The following is a 12313-nucleotide window of genomic DNA, read 5'->3' on the forward strand; positions in this document are numbered from 1 at the left end:
ATTGCTGTACACCAGCGGAACCCATCCAACTTGAAGGAGCTGGAGCAGTTTTGCCTTGAAGAATGGGCAAAGATCCCAGTGGCTAGATGTGCCAAGCTTATAGAGACATACCACAAGATACTTCCAGCTGTAATTGCTGCAAAAGGTGGCACTACAAAGTATTGACTTTGGAGTGGGGGTGAATAGCTATGCACGCTCAAGTTTTTTTTTGTTGCCTTATGTCTTGTGTTTTTCACAATAAAAAAAATTTGCATCTTCAAAGTGGTAGAGATGTTGCGTAAATCAAATGATACACACCCCTAAAAAAATCTAGTTTAATTCCAGGTTGTAAGGCAACAAAATAGGAAAAATGCCAAGGGGGTGAATACTTTCGCAAGCCACTGTCCGAACATGATACTCACATGCTTTGAAAATATAGATCTCTATTCTATCAATATCATGATGTAGATACTCACAATATAAGACTCTACGCCTGCTCCATAACAAAGCGGAGTGGGGGTAGAAAAGAGATGAAACATTGATCAAAAAGGGTTTGCCTTGGGCTCTGTTTCAAAACATCACATATGACAGCAGTTCCACAAGTTGCCGTGACAAATGTTATGTGGGAAAAAATATTATTTTGTATTTTATTATATTTCATTATGTTCTAGTCAGGGTGTCTTGTCTGTTTAATTAACAAAATAACTATCCACTTCATGTGCATGGCACAGCCATGTATCCTAAAAAATATATGTTTTATTAGTCTAACAATGTTTCTAAGGACCTGCCTAAAACCAGTCAACAATAGATTTATTTTTGATGGTGTATAGTCTATGGATTTATTTAGATAGATGTCCTTTGCCTCCCGAGTAGCACAGTAGTCTAAGGCACTGCGTCACAGTGTTGCGGGTTCACTACAGCCTGTGGTTCGATCCCAGGCTGTGCCATTACTTGGCTCATTGCGCTCTAGCCACTCCTCGTGGTGGACACCTGCAGGCTGATTTTGGTCATCATCTGAAAGCTGTTTCCTCCAACACATTGGTTAAGTGGGCGGGTGTTAAGAAGAGCAGTTTGGTGGGTCATGTTTCAGAGGAAGTTAGACTTGACCTTTGCCTCTCCTGAGCCCGTTTGGGAGTTGCTGCGATGAGACAAGTTCATAAAAAATTTTTTTTAAAGTATCATAATAATAGACATCAGCCTACGTCTTCTCCCACTCCTAACTTAACTAAATAAATCATATTTGGCATAATAAGAGTTGATTACATTTCTGTAGCGTTTTTCAAAATAATCTCATAGCGCAAAAGCAAGAAACAAACAAGCCATACATAATCATGAGTAGCCTAGCTCTAGTTGGCTACAGCCAGCAGAGACCAAGTCTTGCATCCTCCAAAGATGCAGAGGGAGAGTTCATGGTTTGATCAGAGGAAGGAGGTCAGGAAGATGTTCGATGAAGATATAGTCTAGTGACAATCTTGTAGATGCCTAGCTACTCTGGGAACCAGCCTGTGCCGTGTAGCTACTGGACTTCTCCTTCACAATGTATGGCACCACTTGGGTGATGCCTCAGCACCTCTGGTCACCAGAAAGCTCTTCATAACGACCCCTCTGCCGTCAGCACTGCATTCCTCTACTGCATCTCCCATTCCTCTCAAGCCTCAGGTGACTCTTCAATCAATACATGCATAGGCCCCATGGTACAGACAAGTTAATTCATAACATGTCGTTCCATTACAACAAAAAATATCTAGTTAACAGAAGAAAGGAAGACAAAATAAGGACAAAAGAAGGACAGAAGAAAAAGGAAAAGAAAGAGGACAACAAAGTGAAACAGTCAGCACTTCTATTGCAACTTCGTATTTCGTCGTCCTAACGTAGTCTACACTGCTATCTGCCCAGCAGCTAGCCAGCTAGCAAACGTCCACCGTCTACCGAATAGCAGCACTGTAGAAACTATTACACTCAACTGAACGACTTGATTAGTGTAGTGTTAGCTAGCGACATAGTTGTCTTTGCTGTCTTCGTATCCAAGATAATTGTGTAGTTTAGAGCGTGTAGTCTTAGAGTGATTATCTTAATTTACCGAGGTTAGCTAGCCAGCTATTTGTCGTCCTTAACGTAGGAGACACTGCTAGCTAGCCAACAGCTAGCCAACGTCTACTGAATAGAACTTCCGCACTCAACAACCCGGTCGCATTCCGCTCGCTCCACAGGTAGTATCACATTTTTCATTTCATTTCATTACAGCACAACGGTTTGATTTGTTTGATCGTAGCTAGCTACATAGCTAGCTACATAGCCGTCTGTGTATCAAAGATAATTGTGTAGTCTAGAGCGATTTTCTAGGTTAGCTAGCCAGCTATTGTCGTTCTTTTAACGCAACGTAACGTAATCAACACTGCTAGCTAGCCAGCTAGCCCCCGAATAGCAGCACTGTAGAAACTACTACACTCAACGGAACGACTTGATTAGTGTAGTGTCAACAACGCAGCCACTGTCAGCTAGCCTACAAAGTCAACAACGCAGCCACTGCCAGCTAGCCTACTTCAGCAGTACTGTATCATTTTTAATAATTTTAGTCAATAAGATTCTTGCTACGTAAGCTTAACTTTCTGAACATTCGAGACGTGTAGTCCACTTGTCATTCCAATCTCCTTGCATTAGCGTAGCCTCTTCTGTAGCCTGTCAACTATGTGTCTGTCTATCCCTGTTCTCTCCTCTCTGCACAGACCATACAAACGCTCCACACCGCGTGGCCGCTGCCACCCTAATCTGGTGGTCCCAGCGCGCACGACCCACGTGGAGTTCCAGGTCTCCGGTAGCCTCTGGAACTGCCGATCTGCAGCCAACAAGGCAGAGTTCATCTCAGCCTATGCCTCCCTCCAGTCCCTCGACTTCTTGGCACTGACAGAAACATGGATCACCACAGATAACACTACTACTCCTACTGCTCTCTTCGTCCGCCCACGTGTTCTCGCACACCCCGAGAGCTTCTGGTCAGCGGGGTGGTGGCATAGGGATCCTTATCTCTCCCATGTGGTCATTCTCTCTTTCTCCCCTTACCCATCTGTCTATCGCCTCCTTTGAATTTCATGCTGTCACAGTTACCAGCCCTTTCAAGCTTAACATCCTTATCATTTATCGCCCTCCAGGTCCCCTCGGAGAGTTCATCAATGAGCTTGATGCCTTGATAAGCTCCTTTCCTGAGGACGGCTCACCTCTCACAGTTCTGGGCGACTTTAACCTCCCCACGTCTACCTTTGACTCATTCCTCTCTGCCTCCTTCTTTCCACTCCTCTCCTCTTTTGACCTCACCCTCTCACCTTCCCCCTACTCACAAGGCAGGCAATACGCTCGACCTCATCTTTACTAGATGCTGTTCTTCCACTAACCTCATTGCAACTCCCCTCCAAGTCTCCGACCACTACCTTGTATCCTTTTCCCTCTCGCTCTCATCCAACACTTCCCACACTGCCCCTACTCGAATGGTATCGCGCCGTCCCAACCTTCGCTCTCTCTCCCCCGCTACTCTCTCCTCTTCCATCCTATCATCTCTTCCCTCTGCTCAAACCTTCTCCAACCTATCTCCTGATTCTGCCTCCTCAACCCTCCTCTCCTCCCTTTCTGCATCCTTTGACTCTCTATGTCCCCTATCTTCCAGGCCGGCTCGGTCCTCCCCTCCCGCTCCGTGGCTTGACGACTCAATGCGAGCTCACAGAACAGGGCTCCGGAAGGCCGAGCGGAAATGGAGGAAAACTCGCCTCCCTGCGGACCTGGCATCCTTTCACTCCCTCCTCTCTACATTTTCCTCCTCTGTCTCTGCTGCTAAAGCCACTTTCTACCATTCTAAATTCCAAGCATCTGCCTCTAACCCTAGGAAGCTCTTTGCCACATTCTCCTCCCTCCTGAATCCTCCTCCCCCTCCCCCTCCTCCCTCTCTGCAGATGACTTCGTCAACCATTTTGAAAAGAAGATCGACGACATCCGATCCTCGTTTGCTAAGTCAAACAACACCGCTGGTTCTGCTCACACTGCCCTACCCTGTGCTCTGACCTCTTTTCTCCCTCTCTCTCCAGATGAAATCTCGCGTCTTGTGACGGCCGGCCGCCCAACAACCTGCCCGCTTGACCCTATCCCCTCCTCTCTTCTCCAGACCATTTCCGGAGACCTTCTCCCTTACCTCACCTCGCTCATCAACTTATCCCTGACCGCTGGCTACGTCCCTTCCGTCTTCAAGAGAGCGAGAGTTGCACCCCTTCTGAAAAAACCTACACTCGATCCCTCCGATGTCAACAACTACAGACCAGTATCCCTTCTTTCTTTTCTCTCCAAAACTCTTGAACGTGCCGTCCTTGGTCAGCTCTCCCGCTATCTCTCTCAGAATGACCTTCTTGATCCAAATCAGTCAGGTTTCAAGACTAGTCATTCAACTGAGACTGCTCTTCTCTGTATCACGGAGGCGCTCCGCACCGCTAAAGCTAACTCTCTCCTCTGCTCTCATCCTTCTAGACCTATCGGCTGCCTTCGATACTGTGAACCATCAGATCCTCCTCTCCACCCTCTCCGAGTTGGGCATCTCCGGCGCGGCCCACGCTTGGATTGCGTCCTACCTGACAGGTCGCTCCTACCAGGTGGCGTGGCGAGAATCTGTCTCCTCACCACGCGCTCTCACCACTGGTGTCCCCCAGGGCTCTGTTCTAGGCCCTCTCCTATTCTCGCTATACACCAAGTCACTTGGCTCTGTCATAACCTCACATGGTCTCTCCTATCATTGCTATGCAGACGACACACAATTAATCTTCTCCTTTCCCCCTCTGATGACCAGGTGGCGAATCGCATCTCTGCATGTCTGGCAGACATATCAGTGTGGATGACGGATCACCACCTCAAGCTGAACTTCGGCAAGACGGAGCTGCTCTTCCTCCCGGGGAAGGACTGCCCGTTCCATGATCTCGCCATCACGGTTGACAACTCCATTGTGTCCTCCTCCCAGAGCGCTAAGAACCTTGGCGTGATCCTGGACAACAAACTGTCGTTCTCAACTAACATCAAGGCGGTGGCCCGTTCCTGTAGGTTCATGCTCTACAACATCCGCAGAGTACGACCCTGCCTCACACAGGAAGCGGCGCAGGTCCTAATCCAGGCACTTGTCATCTCCCGTCTGGATTACTGCAACTCGCTGTTGGCTGGGCTCCCTGCCTGTGCCATTAAACCCCTACAACTCATCCAGAATGCCGCAGCCCGTCTAGTGTTCAACCTTCCCAAGTTCTCTCACGTCACCCCGCTCCTCCGCTCTCTCCACTGGCTTCCAGTTGAAGCTCGCATCCGCTACAAGACCATGGTGCTTGCCTACGGAGCTGTGAGGGGAACGGCACCTCAGTACCTCCAGGCTCTGATCAGGCCCTACACCCAAATAAGGGCACTGCGTTCATCCACCTCTGGCCTGCTCGCCTCCCTACCACTGAGGAAGTACAGTTCCCGCTCAGCTCAGTCAAAACTGTTCGCTGCTCTGGCTCCCCAATGGTGGAACAAACTCCTCACGACGCCAGGACAGCGGAGTCAATCACCACCTTCCGGAGACACCTGAAACCCCACCTCTTTAAGGAATACCTAGGATAGGATAAAGTAATCCTTCTCACCCCCCCTTAAAATATTTAGATGCACTATTGTAAAGTGGTTGTTCCACTGGATGTCATAAGGTGAATGCACCAATTTGTAAGTCGCTCTGGATAAGAGCGTCTGCTAAATGACTTAAATGTCATGTAAATGTTCCAAATGCTAGCTACTTAGCTCATGTTAACCCAAAACAACAAATCGAAAGGTCACTGGGTTGGGCAACGGATGATCCTTTCCGGGTTCATATTTGAAGCCGTAACTGATGGTGTGTTCAAGAAAACAGGGAACTCTGGGGGAAAAAAACATTCACCGACTGGAAAAAAAATAATTTTCAACGGTCACCCAACTCGGAATTACAAATCAGAAACCAGGGCATCATCCTAGAACTCAGGGTCACCAATGGCACAATTTTTCGTAGTCTGAGCTCTTTTTGTTTCCGAATTCCCAGTTGCCTTGGATTGAATTAGAAAATATAATGTAAATAAATGTCCTAATTTAGAGACTTAACTGTTTTTTTTTGTTTTTTGTGTGTGAGTGGAACAGCAATTTACACACTTCATTAGAATCACCCGTATCACATTTCCTGTAGAATAAATATGTTGTATAGAATACACACCAACACAGCACGTGTACATAATACAGATGTTTCTGTATTACAGTTCTACCAAGTATTCATACCACTGATATACTTTTATGAGCTGTTTTGACTGAAAATAAGCATATAAGTAAGGTCCTTTTGATTTTGTACACAGTCATACCTAGTTAGAACCAGTTAGAATGATATATGAGTACATAACGGGCTTCATTTCTGCAGGTCATCTGTCTTTCTGGTCAAAATCACTGATACAGGTCCCCTTCCATCCTCTGAGGATATGTATAACGTTTAATATTATATCTCCAGAGACAACCTGGATTCAAATCAAATCAAATCAATTTATATGGCCCTTCGTACATCAGCTGATATCTCAAAGTGCTTTACAGAAACCCAGCCTAAAACCCCAAACAGCAAGCAATGCAGGTGTAGAAGCACGGTGGCTAGGAAAAACTCCCTAGAAAGGCCAAAACCTAGGAAGAAACCTAGAGAGGAACCAGGCTATGTGGGGTGGCCAGTCCTCTTCTGGCTGTGCCGGGTGGAGATTATAACAGAACATGGCCAAGATGTTCAAATGTTCATACATGGTCCAATAATAATAAGGCAGGACAGTTGAAACTGGAGCAGCAGCACGGCCAGGTGGACTGGGGACAGCAAGGAGTCATCATGTCAGGTAGTCCTGAGGCATGGTCCTAGGGCTCAGGTCCTCCTCCGAGAGAAAGAGAGAATTAGAGAGAGCACACTTAAATTCACACAGGACACCGAATAGGACAGGAGAAGTACTCCAGATATAACAAACTGACCCTAGCCTCCCGACAAATAAACTACTGCACCATAAATACTGGAGGCTGAGGCAGGAGGGGTCAGGAGACACTGTGGCCCCATCCGAGGACACCCCTGGACAGGGCCAAACAGGAAGGATATAACGCCACCCACTTTGCCAAAGCACAGCCCCAACACCACTAGAGCGATATCTTCAACCACCAATTTACCATCCTGAGACAAGGCCGAGTATAGCCCACAAAGATCCCCGCCACGGCACAACCCAAGCGGGGTGTGCCAACCCAGACAGGAAGATCACATCAGTGACTCATCCCAATCAAGTGAGGCAGTATGAAAGTGCGGTATGAAAGTGCCCCAGTAAGCCAGTGACTCAGCCCCTGTAATAGGGTTAGAGGCAGAGAATCCCAATGGAAAGAGGGGAACCGGCCAGGCAGGTTCGTTGCTCCAGAGCCTTTCCGTTCACCTTCCCACTCCTGGGCCAGACTACACTCAATCATATGACCCACTGAAGAGATGAGTCTTCAGTAAAGACTTAAAGGTTGAGACCGAGTTTGCGTCTCTTACATGGGTAGGCAGACCATTCCATAAAAATGGAGCTCGATAGGAGAAAGCCCTGCCTCCAGCTGTTTGCTTAGAAATTCTAGTGACAATTAGGAGGCCTGCGTCTTGTGACCGTAGCGTACGTGTAGGTATGTACGGCAGGACCAAATCAGAGAGATAGGTTGGAGCAAGCCCATATAATGCTTTGTAGGTTAGCAGTAAAACCTTGAAATCAGCCCTTGCCTTGACAGGAAGCCAGTGTAGGGAGGCTAGCACTGGAGTAATATGATGACATTTTTGGGTTCTAGTCAGGATTCTAGCAGCCGTATTTAGCACTAACTGCAGTTTATTTAGTGCTTTATCCGGGTAGCCGGAAAGTAGAGCATTGCAGTTGTCTAACCTAGAAGTGACAAAAGCATGGATTAATTTTTCTGCATCATTTTTGGACAGAAAGTTTCTGATTTTTGCAATGTTACGTAGATGGAAAAAAGCTGTCCTTGAAATGGTCTTGATATGTTCTTCAAAAGAGAGATCAGGGTCCAGAGTAACGCCGAGGTCCTTCACAGTTTTATTTGTGACGACTGTACAACCATTAAGATTAATTGTCAGATTCAACAGTTGATCTCTTTGTTTCTTGGGACCTAGAACATGCACCTCTGTTTTGTCCGAGTTTAAAAGTAGAACGTTTGCAGCCATCCACTTCCTTATTTCTGAAACACATGCTTTTAGCGAGGGCAATTTTGGGGCTTCACCGTGTTTCATTGAAATGTACAGCTGTGTGTCATCCGCATAGCAGTGAAAGTTAACATTATGTTTTCGAATGACATCCCCAAGAGGTAAAATATATAGTGAAAACAATAGAGGTCCTAAAACGGAACCTTGAGGAACACCGAAATGTACAGTTGATTTGTCAGAGGACAAACCATTCACAGAGACAAACTGATATCTTTCCGACAGATAAGATCTACACCTGGCCAGAACCGTGTAGACCAATTTGGGTTTCCAATCTCTCCAAAAGAATGTGGTGATCGATGGTATCAAAAGCAGCACTAAGGTCTAGGAGCACGAGGACAGATGCAGAGCCTCGGTCTGATGCCATTAAAAGGTCATTTACCACCTTCACAAGTGCAGTCTGAGTGCTATGATGGGGTCTAAAACCAGACTGAAGCATTTCGTATACATTGTTTGTCTTCAGGAAAGCAGTGAGTTGCTGCGCAACTGCCTTTTCTAAGAATTTTGAGAGGAATGGAAGATTCGATTTAGGCCGATAGTTTTTTATATTTTCTGGGTCAAGGGTTGGCTTTTTCAAGAGAGGCTTTATTACTGCCACTTTTAGTGAGTTTGGTACACATCCGGTGGATAGAGAGCCATTTATTATGTTCAATATAGGAGGGCCAAGCACAGGAAGCAGTAGTTTAGTTGAAATAGGGTCCAGTATACAGCTTGAAGGTTTAGAGGCCATGATTATTTTCATCATTGTGTCAAGAGATATAGTACTAAAAGACTTGAGCATCTCTCTTGATCCTAGGTCCTGGCAGAGTTGTGCAGACTCAGGAAAACTGAGCTTTGAAGGAATACGCATATTTAAAGAGGAGTCCGTAATTTGCTTTCTAATAATCATGATCTTTTCCTCAAAGAAGTTCATGAATGTATCACTGCTGAAGTGAAAGCCATCCTCTCTTGGGGAATGCTGCTTTTTAGTTAGCTTTGCGACAGTATCAAAAAGGAATTTTGGATTGTTCTTATTTTCCTCAATTAAGTTAGAAAAATAGGATGACCGAGCAGCAGTAAGGGCTCTCCGGTACTGCACGGTACTGTCTTTCCAAGCTAGTCGGAAGACTTCCAGTTTGGTGTGGCGCCATTTCCGTTCCATTTTTCTGGAAGCTTGCTTCAGAGCTCAGGTATTTTCTGTATACCAGGGAGCTAGTTTCTTATGAGAAATGTTTTTAGTTTTTAGGTGTGCAACTGCATCTAGGGTATTGCGCAAGGTTAAATTGAGTTCCTCAGTTAGGTGGTTAACTGATTTTTGTCCTCTGGCGTCCTTGGGTAGACAGAGGGAATCTGGAAAGACATCAAGGAATCTTTGTGTTGTCTGTGAATTTATAGCACAACTTTTTATGTTCCTTGGTTGGGGTCTGAGCAGATTATTTGTTGCAATTGCAAACGTAATAAAATGGTGGTCCGATAGTCCAGGATTATGAGGAAAAACATTAAGATCCACAACATTTATTCCATGGGACAAAACTAGGTCCAGAGTATGACTGTGACAGTGAGTGGATCCAGACACATGTTGGACCCATTGAGTCGATGATGGCTCCGAAAGCCTTTTGGAGTGGGTCTGATGACTTTTCCATGTGAATATTAAAGTCACCAAAGATTAGAATATTATCTGCTATGACTACAAGGTCCGATAGGAATTCAGGGAACTCAATGAGGAACGCTGTATATGGTCCAGGAGGCCTGTAAACAGTAGCTATAAAAAGGGGGGATATGGTCACTAGTGTAGCCAGGAGGTGAGGCCTCATTTAACACAGTAAATTCATCAGGCTTAAGCCATGTTTCAGTCCGGCCAATCACATCAAGAGTATGATCAGTGATTAGTTCAAATTCAAATAAATACTTTTCTACTACTTTTCAGAAAATACACACCAATACAGCTCTCTGTGTAGATTCAGAGCATATCTGAGTTCTGTATTGCAGTTCTATCAAGTATGTGTACCATTGACAGACTTTTAATACCATATGCACAGACGTAAGGTAATTTTGGTTCTGTACACATTCATACAATACGTGGTATAGAAAAGTACAATCTTAGGCGAGTACATGGGGAGCTATATTTGGTCAAAATCACTGATACAGATCCCGCTCCACCCTCTGGTGGTATGGATAACTTGTTATTTATTATGTCTCCAGAGAAATCTAAATTCAAATAAAGGTCCTATCTATCAAATTACTATAGAATGATTTAGTTTTTTTGGGCTGTGGTCAAAATGACACTAAAGGACACTATTTTTTTCAGAGTCAATGTTGATACAGAAACAATAAACAATTATTTATATTTATTAGGAACAAGTTGATTGACAAAGTCAAGAAAAATTTGAAGAATAAACCAACTTTGGGCTATGATCAAAATATGCAGTCAGTAGTATGTGTCACACCCTGACCTAGTTCAACTGTCCTTGTGATTGTCTCCACCCCCTCCAGGTGTCACCCATCTTCCCCATTATCCCCTGGGTATTTAAACCTGTGTTTTCTGTCTGTGTGTGCCAGTTTGTTTTGTATGTTCCAAGTCAACCCATGTGTGCCTGCCTTTTCTACTCTCTTTTGCTAGTCCTCCTGGTTTTGACCCTTGACCCTTGTCTGTTTTCTGGACTCTGTACCCACGTGCCTGACCATTCTGTATGCCCTGACCTCGAGCCTGCCTGCCACACTGTACCTCCTGGACTCTGAACTGGTTTGGACCTTTTGCAGGTCCATGACCATTCTCTTGCCTGCCCCTTTTTAGATTATTAATAAATATCAAAGACTCAAACCATCTGTCTACCGTGTCTGCATCTGGGTCTCGCCTTGTGCCATTATAGTATGAGGGTTAAAGAGGCAATCTGAGATAGGTGCATCCTTTTTTTGATTGTTCAATTATTAATATATAGCCATTGATTCTTGAAGGCTGTAATGTAACCCCACCAGAACCAAAAATAGAACCTTGTTTTATGCCATTGTAAGTAATTGTAAGGCAACTATAATTTTGATCTCATGGATGGTCAGCCTCCATATGTGAGAGAAGTTGCATCTATGTATTTGAGTGTAAAGGTATCCCATAATATGACTTATCTTATAATTATGACTTACTATCTATTCGTGGTTTGATTTTTTGTTTTTTGTAATGGGGGCAGTGGAGGGAACGGGCTTCCATAGATCTCCATGGCTACAGTACCATGTACAACCCATACAGAGCAGCAGCTGTGCAACAACTACTTCAAACTCTCTCACTCTGACTCCGCAGGTCAAGGTCATGACCTTGGGAGAAACAAATATTTAATGGGTTATAAAAGGTTCAGTAACTGTTGTGATTCTGTTTGAGGACTTCAGTAAGTCCTCTTGACTACCCAGGTTCACAATAAAATTGTATATTTTCATACACAGTAACGTACACAGAAATGCACTCGTGGCCAAAAGCTTTGAGAATGACACAAATATTAATTTTCACAACGTTTGCTGCTTCAGCATCTTTAAATATTTCTGTCAGATGTTACTATGGAATAATGAAGTATAATTACAAGTATTTCATAAGTGTCAAAGGCTTTTATTGACAATTACATGAAGTTGATGCAAAGAGTCAAAATTTTCAGTGTTGACCCTTCTTTTTCAAGACCTCTGCAATCTGCCCTGGCATGCTCTCAATTAACTTCTGGGCCACATCCTGACTGATGGCAGCCCATTCGTGCATAATCAATGCTTGGAGTTTGTCAGATTTTGTGAGTTTTTGTTTGTCCACCAGCCTCCTGAGGATTGACCACAAGTTTCTCTCTCCACTGGCCTCCAGTTGAAGCTCGCATCCGCTACAAGACCATGGTGCTTGCCTACGGAGCTGTGAGGGGAACGGCACCTCAGTACCTCCAGGCTCTGATCAGGCCCTACACCCAAATAAGGGCACTGCGTTCATCCACCTCTGGCCTGCTCGCCTCCCTACCACTGAGGAAGTACATTTCCCGCTCAGCCCAGTCAAAACTGTTCGCTGCTCTGGCTCCCCAATGGTGGAACAAACTCCCTCACGACGCCAGGACAGCGGAGTCAATCACCACCTTC

The sequence above is a fragment of the Oncorhynchus gorbuscha genome, linkage group LG11 (assembly GCF_021184085.1).
Source record: "Oncorhynchus gorbuscha isolate QuinsamMale2020 ecotype Even-year linkage group LG11, OgorEven_v1.0, whole genome shotgun sequence".
In the NCBI taxonomy this organism is placed as follows: Eukaryota; Metazoa; Chordata; class Actinopteri; order Salmoniformes; family Salmonidae; genus Oncorhynchus; species Oncorhynchus gorbuscha.